Here is a 10,558-nt window from a genome sequence, read left to right as displayed (position 1 = left end):
TGCCCTCTTTGAGCAGCTTTGTTTGCTTTTACCAAGACTGCCCTCTATTAACTGCTTAAAAATTTTTAGAGGTCATATTCACACTCTCTAGAGATTGCTGTTTGGTTGTGTTTTTTGTGTGTTTTTATTTGTTGTTGTGTTTTTTAACTGAGTTTCAAAAGGATGTGCAAGCGTGGTACAATTAAATATATCCATCTAATAATCTAATTCTCCTGGATCACAGTGGCTCCTTCTATCATTCTCAAACAACCCCTTCTCCAAGACTTATTTCCGATTTATGACTTCCTTTATCACATGTGTACATTGACTATTCTAGCTGTACTTGCCCCTTGTTCCATTTTTTAATTCATTCTATGTCTTTACTATTATTCCTCTCTGGTTTCAACTTCCTGATAGTCATTCTCTTAAACTGTCAATACTTTGAAAAGTTTATATACATTCCATGGAGTTCAATCCTGCATATACTTGAACTGATGTCAGCTTATATTTCCATAATTCATTCATCTGTAATAACAATTTGCAAGACTGGAGACCTGAAGCACCTAGACATGATTATAGTCTCATCCATTTAGAAGATTAATCTTTAGTCAAAAAGAAAGTTTAAAAATGACTTAGAATGTAATCCTAACTACTAATTTTTATAAATGGTTTTGTAAAATAGTGTGTGATTATTTTATTTCACATGGGATAATACTTTCTACTACCTATACAGTTTGGAAAAAGAAGAAAACTAAGATTTAGTACTATAGAGGAATAAGAAAAATAGAAGATTGATTTTGTTTGTCACATCTCAGATGAGTACCCATATTCAAGACTTAAAATCATATTTCTTACTATGTTAGACAGATAGGGAAAACATAAAACAACATATGATAAGGCAAGTATTTGTGACTTTTTAAAATGTCCCTTATTAAGTGATGAAATTTACTTTATTAGCTAACGTTTGGGTTTGAAATATGGGAGGCTGATCTATTTCACACATTTCTGGAAGGCACCTACTGAACAATACAAATTGTGCGAGGTACTATTTCTAGACTTTAATTAATGGTTGAACCTGTTTGGCATTAGTGCTGGGTAAATAAATCAACTCTATTGTAACTTGCTCCCTACACTTGAAAAACTTGTAATGTCACTAAGTATCATCTACTTATCGAATGTTATTTTGGCAAATGTGATTTCAAAAAGTTCATTTGAAAAGGAATACACTTTAAGATTAAATGTAGGTTATCATTGGTTTTAGAATGACAACATTTTTATACCACAGGACCATACTGTACTAAAATGCCAGTGTTTTGAAGCACTAAGGATCTTCTCAATTAATGTTTTTCTGAATTACATTTGACCTCTAAGTCAAGTTTTCCTGGCCTTGGTAGACATATCACGGATCTATCCTTCCAGGAACTATTTTTTGGACCCACTTCTGCTGCAGTGAAATCTTACATTAATCACTAGAGGAGGGGTATTAAAAATAATATGGCCTAATATTGAGAAGAAACATATGGCCTTCTTCTGGATCTATGGAAATATTTGGTGATAGAAAGGCAATAGTGTAAGTTCCTTTCTGGTTGGAATGTAGTCAGGTCAGGACATTAGGTAATCATGCATATGAACAATTTTTTCACCTTCTTTGCTTTAGCTACTTTTGAAATGGTAGATATAGTAAACAATTCTATTTTGATAAATTAACTTCTAGTCTGAACAGTTCTGTCTGAAGTGTTCATGTCTCTATGATCCCTTGCAACTAAGATTCGTTTTGTTTCAGTAAGACAATCTATGCTGTCAGGGTAAGATATTCTTGTTGGTCTATTCCTACATGGAAGAAAGGTAAAGGCTCAGGCAGACATTTGTACCAGTAAGACCTCATTTGCGAAATTTTAAGCTGTAGAAGTTTAGAAGTAGCTCTTAAACAAGGCTTACTTTGAATCCATTAGCTCCACAAAGCTAACTCAGTTGGATAAATAAGTACTTGAAAAAGCTATCTGCTTTGAACTTAGCAACAAATGCTTCAAAGTATGATTAAAGCTAGAATGAAAAAGACTTAAAATAATCATTGACAAAAAAATTGCAAATGTGAGCAATCAACTGAACAATATAATTTTATAGAGAATATAATTATACAGAGAATTTTAGGGAAATAAGATCAGTAGCATTGTTAGGAACAATTAAATTTCCTTATTATAAATAGGCACCCAAAGATATAAGCCTGTATAAAGATTGCATCATTAGGAGCTCGGAAGGTGGCTCAGTGGTAGCGCGCTTGCCTTGCATGCCTGAGGCCCTGGTTTCGATTCCTCAGCACTAAATAAGCAAAAAAGAAAAAAGCCGAATGTGATGCTGTGGCTCAATTGGTAGAGCGCTACCTTGAGCTGAAGAGCTAAGGCACACCGCCCAGACCCAGAGATCAGGCCCTGAGACCTGACCAAAAAAAAAAAAAAAAAAAGATTTTATCATTAACTACTTAATTTTAGAGGACACTACATGCTTCAGCAGCACATATAACCAAATTACAACAATACAGAGATTAACATGGCAATTGCACAGGATGATATGAAAATTTTTGAAGTATTCAATATTTTGCATTTTTCAGATGCAAGAAATGAAAAACAATTATTAAAAGTTGATTACAAAATTACAAGTGTAACAATACATGTAATTCATAGAACTGAAATTTGGTTTGACATGAGTGTATTAAATCTTCCCCTTAGAAAGGCTTTACATAGCATAATCTTTACAAAACTTTTGAAATTAGGCAACCTTTTCATTTTATTCCAAAGAAATATACTATAAGGACCTAGGAAAAAGGAATCTTAAACTGTTTCTATATGGAATGAATCTGAAAGGAGACATTTATATATTATAAAACAATGTACAATTCAAAGTTTTCTATCTAGGAAAAAATAAAATAGATTATGGGCATTATACAAACATAGAATATAGAATATTTTAAACTCTAACTTTTCAGACAAGCACCAGAAATATCTTTAGTTTCTGTACTACTCATTTCGACAGATAAATTAAAATTATTTCTGATTAAAAAAAGCAAAAACTTGAGGGGGACCAAGATGGGGACGGGCCAGTAAGGAAATTCCACAGCTCTCCCCAACCAAGAGACTTCAAGTTCAAATGCATAATCTCACCAAGAGACGGAAAACAACAAAAAGTCTAACACCCAGCAAAAAACAGGAGGTGGAAAAAAACAAAAAAGAAAGACAGATAAAGAAGAATTTCACAACAGAGAAGAACAAAGACCCCTCCCCCAATTTTTTCTGACCGTGTGGCAGCACACCAAGCTGCAGCCATCCTGGCCCGGCAGGGGCTGCCAGAGTTCTAGAGACACAGGGGGATGTCTGCAGATTACCCATGCTGAAGCCCCCTGAGGTACCGGTGTCAGACCCGCTGATTGTGAGGAATGGAGAAACCTCTGAGCTGGGAGCTTAGACAAAGGTCCCATACCCATCCTTCACTCTCCATCTGAGCAGAGAGGCTCCATCCGACCAAAGCCATTCGGCCCCACAGTGGGAACCCCAGAGCTACACTGGATGCCCACAGAACACCAGGGCAGAAAACCTTAAAGGAACTGGTGCTGATCCAGAGAGTGCAGAGAAAAACGCCAGCACTCAGAACCTGCATGGAGGCCGCTCCCCCACACCTCAGTTGGATGCCAGAGGCCCATCATGTGGGGTGGACCGGAACAGGGTCAACTGAGGCAGAGACAGAAGAGAAACACACAGAGCCACCACCACCCTGCCCAGTCCACAACCACGTCAACTGAGCTCTGACTGCAACGGCAACCAGAGACCTACATCACACAGAAACAACAACTAAATCCAGGTGAGTACACTGCAGGGGATGGTATATTCCTCAAAGGAGACCAGAGCTGTTGGAAAACCCCAGACCCTCTACCCCAAAACCTGGACCACAGGACCCACTAAAACTGGAAAGTTTTCGAGAGCTCCACCAGCCTGTGGAGCACATCAAGCTGGCCACACTAGAGCAAGAGAGCCCATAGAAGGGAGCTTAAATGCCCAAAGCAGGAATAGAGCCCCTGGGTCAAGACACCCAACAGTGGAAGAAATTAGAACTCTGTACACAGGATGCATAACCTATGTGGGATACACAGCAGCACAGGTCCAACTGGTGTGCCCCAGGCAAGGGGCCAGGACCAGGCCTGGGGATTTGGTGCCTGAGCAGCACAACCAACTCCTCCCAATGGAAGTCAAAAGCTGAGCATATGCCTCAGCAGAGGGGAGAAAAACAGGGAAATGTACCCCCTGGGAATTATGCGTGTGACAGCAAAATACCCGGGGGTTCAGGACAAGAGAAGCCCAAACCCCACAAGAACCTGGCTCATATATTCTAGGATGGGAATTTGAAAACACAGGCTGCCAGCAGCTGATAATAGTCAGGAGCTTAGGCTGGCAAGGTGGATCAGCAGTAGAGTGATTGTCTTGGGTACATGAGGCCTTGGATCTGATTCCTCATCACCACATAAGCAGAAAGGACCAGAAGTGGTGCTATGGCTCAAATGGAAGGGTGGCAGCCTTGAGCTGAAGAGCTGACAGACACAGCCCAAGTCCAGAGTTCAAGCCCACAACTGGCCCAAAAAATAAATCAGGATCCCATAGCAGTCTCCAGCATCTGGGAGAGTGCATCCAGCACATCTGATTTTGCCAAGAGCACCAGTAGGAGCAAACAGGAGCAGTCTAGGCTGCTCAACCCTTATAAGGTGGATACTGCAGTGATCCATAGCAGAAAGCCAAGAACCCTGTGTGTGTCAGACCAGCAGCTGGAGCTTGGCCCCCAACAGAACCAAGATCATGTACAGACTCTCTCTACCAACACAGATACAGTAACGAAGCAAAGACAGACACCTATTGACCAAATCAGAATTTCAGATTAGTGTGCAATAATTAGTATGCAAAAATAACAGAGAAAAATTACAAGGTTTATCAACACCCAGGATAGCAAGCTATCTCCAATAGCCAGCAGCCACCCAGGGGAAAGCCCCAGTGGGAGCAAAGCAGGAATGGAAAACAACGGTACATCCAAGAGATGCTGGAAGCAATGACTCAAGAATAAAGCACGAAATAGACCAGAAATGGAAAGAACACAGGGTCAAAATATCGAAAGAGATGCAGGATATCAAACAGGATATGCATGCAAAAATAGAGGCAGCACACATCTCACTAAGAAGTGAAATAAGTGCCAAAATAGAGGCTGTGCACACTTCATTAAGAAGTGAGATTAGTATTTTGAGAACCAACATCGAACCCATAAATGAGTCCATTTCCTCCTTGCAAACCACAATGGAAGCCACAATTAACAGAGTGAACAAAATGGAATGCAAGTATCAGATACAAAAGACAGAATACACCAACTGGACCAAAAAATGACAGATATGGAAAAATCCTTAAATTATGGCAAAGAGAAATGCAAAAGCAAGCAGATAGTGCCAAGAAATTTAACATTTGATTAATTGGAGTAGACAGAGGTGAGGAATATCAAATCAAGGGAATACAAAACCTATTCAGCAAGATAATTGGTGAAAAATTTCCCCATCTCCAAAAAGAACATCTTATCTACATAACAGAAGCATATAGAATACCTAATAAGCAAGATCCCAGGAGAAACACTTCTAGACACTTTATAGTAAAAATGATAGATCTGGATGATAAGGAAACAATCTTGCATGCAGCAAAAATGAAGAAAGAGCTACACTACAATGGAAAAAATTAGAATCACTGCAGATCTCTCCACACAAACACTGAATGCAAGAAAGGCCTGGGAAAGTAACATATCAGCCCTGAGAGCCAATAACTACCAAGCCAGACTAATATACCCGGCAAAGCTAGCATTCACAGTCAATGGAGAACTGAAAAATTTTAATAGCAAAGAAAAACTAAATGAATACATAAACATTAAACCAGCATTACAAAGAGTACTAAGAGGGGGAACACAACCTGAAGAAAGCAACCAGGAACAGGGACCTGCACCCAGACAGGCATTAATAGGTGTGTAACTGAACAAGCACAGGAGGAAAGGAAAGAAGAAAAACTGAGGAAAACAGGGAATGACAGGGACCAAAATGCATCTCTCTGTGCTATCTCTTAAGATTAATGGGCTTAATTCACCAATGAAAAGAAAAAGAACTGCAGATTGGATCAGAAAACATGACTCATCCATCTGTAGCCTTTAGGAGACCCACCACTCAGCCAAACATACAAACAAACTCAGAGTGAAGGGTTGGAAAAGGATCTACCAATCAATGCCCCAAGTAAGAAAGCAAGTTTAACAATCCTGATATATGTCAAAATAATCCTGTCATTAAAATCAATACAAAACAACAAGGACAGACACTAAATATTAATACAGGGAACAATCCAAGAGGAGGATATTACCATCATCAACTTATTTTCCCCAAACGTTGGTGCACACAAATATGTTAAGCAAATACTCTCAAACTTACAGAATAAAATAGATCCAATACAAAAATGATAGGAGACTTTAACACCCCACTCTCACCAAAGGCAAGGTCTACCAACCAGAGGATTGGCAAAGAAGCTACCGAATTAAATGAGGCCAAACTTCAAGCGGAACTAATTGACATCTACCGAGTATTTCACCCTAAAACATTACAGTACACATTCTAATCACCAGCTTATGGAACTTTCTCCAAAATAGACCATATCATAGTTCATGCAAGGAACTTAAGCAACTACAAGGGGACTGACATAATCCCCTGTAGTGTAGCTGACCACAGTGGAATCAAACTAGTTCTCAATAACAAAGCATACTGCAGAAATTACTCAAATACATGGAAATTGAACAGCACACTTCTAAGCAATGCCTGGGTAACAGAAGAGATTAAAAAGAAATTAAAAAATTCTTACAACTCAATGAAAATGAAAACACCTCGCAAAGAAACTTGTGGGAAACAGCAAAAGCAGTCCTGAGGGGCAAATGTATTGCCCTCAGTGCCCACATCAAAAAATAGAGACAGACTAAGTAAATAATCTCATGTTGCAATTAAAACAGCTAAAATAACACAAAAATGGAAACCTAAAGTTAGTAGAGGAACCAGATAACCAAAATAAGAGAGGAGATAAATGAATTAGAAAATTGGAGAACCGTAGCCAGAATTAAACAAACAAAAAGCTGGTTCTTTGAAAAAATAAATAAAATTGATGGACCATTGGCAAGATTAACTTAAAAAAGAAGAGAGGAAACCCATATTAAAAGGATTAGGGATGGCACGGGAAAAATCACAACATGTACCCAAGATACCCAAACAATTTTGACGGACTACATTCAAAAGTTATATTCTAAAAAGTAAGAAAACCTGGAAGAAATGGATGCATTTTTAGAGAAATACAAGTTGCCCAAACTGAGCAAAGAAGAAGTAAATCAATTAAATAAGCCAATATCCTACAACAAGATACAGGAAGCAATCAGAAGTCTTCCAACAAAAAAAAAAGCCCAGGACCAGATGGATTCACAACAGAATTCTATAACACCTTTTAAAGAATAACTAATACCCATACTCCTCAAGCTCTTCAGAGAAACAGAGAAGGAAAGAGCTATCCCAAAGTCATTCTACAATGCCAATATCACACTCATCTCCAAACCAGGCACAGACACAACCAAAAAAGAGGATTACAGGCCAATTTCTTTGATGAATACAGATGCAAAGATCCTTAACAAAATTCTAGCTAACAGAATCAAGAAACAAATTTTAAAAATCATACACTACGACCAGGTAGGCTTCATCCCAGAGATGCAGGGGTGGTTTAACATATATAAGTCAATAAATGTAATCCAACACATCAGCAGAGCCAAGGTCAAGAATCACAGGATTATCTCCACAGATGCAGAAAAGGCTTTTGATAAAATTCAACATTTATTAATGCTAAAATCTCTGGAGAAAATAGGAATAGAAGGAACATTTCTTAAAACAATTAAAGCTATTTACGACAGACCAATAGCCAATATTATACTTAATGGGGAAAAGCTACAACCAATTCTCTTAAAATCAGAACCAAGGCAAGGATGCCCACTGTCTCCATTCCTCTTCAATATAGTCCTGGAACCCTTAGCCAGAGCAATAAGGCAAGAAAAAGAGATTAAAGGATCCGCATAGGGAAAGAAGTTAAACTATCCCTTTTTGCACATATTATACGTTCACGATCCCAAAATCTCCATCCCCAAACTGTTAGATGTAATAAATCCCCTCGGCAAAATTGCAGGATACAAAATCAACCTACAAAAATCAGTCGCATTCCTGTACATTGAAAATGTACAAGCAGAGAGGGAAATAAAGGAAGCAACCCCATTCACAAATCCCCCCCCAAATAAAATATTTAGGAATTAACCTAACCAAAGATGTAAAAGAAATATTTAATGAAAACTATAAAAACTTAAAGAAAGTAATTACAGAAGACACTAGGAAACGGAAAGACCTCCCATGTTCTTGGATAGGCAGATTTAATATAGTGAAAATGGCAATACTGCCAAAATTAATATACAAATTCAATGCAATTCTTATTAAAATCTCAATCATGTACATCTCTAAAATACAGAAAACAGTCCAAAAATTCATATGGAACAACAAATTACCTAGAATAGTCAAAAACATTCTAGGGAATAAAGACAACATGGGAGGGATATCCATGCCAAACTTCAGACTCTACTATAGAGCCATAATAACAAAGACAGCACCGTTCTGGCACAAAATCAAACCCAAAGACCAAGGTAATAGAATAGAAGATCCAGAAATAAATCCACATGCCTACAGTCAGCCGATATTAGACAAAGCAGCAAAAGACATACAATGGAACAAACACAGCCTCTTCAAACACTGGTGCTGAGAAAACTGGCAGCCACATGTAGAAGACTAAAAGTGGACCCCAGCCTATCACCATACACCAACATCAACTCAAAATGGATTAAAGACCTTAACATTAAACCTGAAGCTCTGAAACTACTGCAGGACAGAGTAGGAGAGATATTTGAAGTTATAGGCACAGGAAGGAACTTCCTGAACAGAGTCCCAGAGTCACAACAAATTGGAGAAAGACTCAACAAATGGGACTACCTTAAAATAAAAAGCTTCTGCCACACTAAAACTATGGCACCCAAGCTAGAACGACAACCAATTAATTGGGGAAAAAATATTTACCAGCAATATATCAGAGAAGGGGTTAATGTCCATTATATACAGGGAACTCAAGAAAATAGTCCCTTCCAAAACTAACAAACAAATTATTAAATGGGCAAGGGAACTAAAGAGAGACTTCTCAGAAGAAGAAATAAAAATGGCAAAGAAACACATGAGGAAATGTTCACCATCCCTGGTTGTGAAGGAAATGTAATTAAAGACAACTATGAGATACCACCTTACCCCAAACATAATGTCCCAAATCCTCAAGTCAGCCAACGACAAATGCTAGAGGGGATGTGGAGATGTACACTTATACAACCACTTTGAAAAGCATTCTGGAGGGTCCTCAGAAAGCTAAATTTTGACCTCCCTTATGACCCAGTCATACCACTTCTAGGCATCTATCCTGAAAAACAGGAACCAGTATACAAGAACACATGCACTTCCATGTTTATTGCCGCACTCTTCACAAAAGCTAGGTTATGGAAACAACCCAGATGTCCCACCACAGATGAATGGATCCAAAAATTGTGGTATCTGTACACCATGGAATATTATGTCGCCATTGAAAATGACAAAATAATGACATTTGCAGGGAAATGCATGGAGCTAGAAGAAATCATGAAATCATGTTGAGCGAGGTAAGTCAAGAGCAAGAGACAAACTGTACATGCTCTCCTTGATAAGTGGATGTTAAATCCAAAATGTTAGGAGATATGACAAAATTAACAGGACTTAAGAAAAAAAGAACTTCCACTCATCTGTTCTAACCACTACTAAATAAACTCATGCTGCTGATCACATGGATTGTGTCAATGTGTACACCAGAGGGGAACCAGGAAGAAGAACCAGAACTAGAGGAAATCAGGAAAAAACATATAACAGCGGGACCCATCAGCTGCACTGGACAGTGACCAAAATGAACTAAGCAACTCAATAGCAGCGATGGGAGGGAGGGAACAAGTGGAAAGAGGGAACAGCTGATGTTTGCAAAACAAAAGAAATGTAGTTATGAATCAATGTGGAAGAAATAACTGTGTCACAAAGCACATAGAACTCATAAATGTTATAGAACATGATAGACAATTTGCTCCATGAAAGTTAGAATGTGTTTGTGACTTTAACTGAGCATCACTATCACACAATACTGTGAAATTTGGGAAATTATGTAACCACTTAATCACAATAAAAAAGCAAAACCCTCCAGAAATCATTATAGATGTATACAAATAAATCTTGAATACATTTTGACATCAAAGTCAGGCAATTCACTTTGAAGACTTCATGGAATCCATGAATTGTTACAGTAAGATACTGTTGTTATTTAGATTGTGAAAATAGTTTGTATGGAAACAAAGAATGCAATGGTATTTTTGAAAATTATGAAACTTAACTGAACCA

General features: G+C 38.2%; 1 pseudogene; it reads left to right on the top strand.

The window, feature by feature from the left end:
- Window positions 1–2,478: 2,478 nt before the first annotated feature.
- Window positions 2,479–2,577, top strand: LOC138820530 (U6 spliceosomal RNA; annotated as a pseudogene).
- Window positions 2,578–10,558: the final 7,981 nt, after the last annotated feature.

The sequence above is a fragment of the Dipodomys merriami genome, unplaced genomic scaffold (genome assembly GCF_024711535.1).
Source record: "Dipodomys merriami isolate MVZ:Mamm:240054 unplaced genomic scaffold, mDipMer1.0.p SCAF_896, whole genome shotgun sequence".
NCBI classification, from domain to species: domain Eukaryota; kingdom Metazoa; phylum Chordata; class Mammalia; order Rodentia; family Heteromyidae; genus Dipodomys; species Dipodomys merriami.
This window is presented reverse-complemented; position numbering and strand designations above follow the sequence as displayed.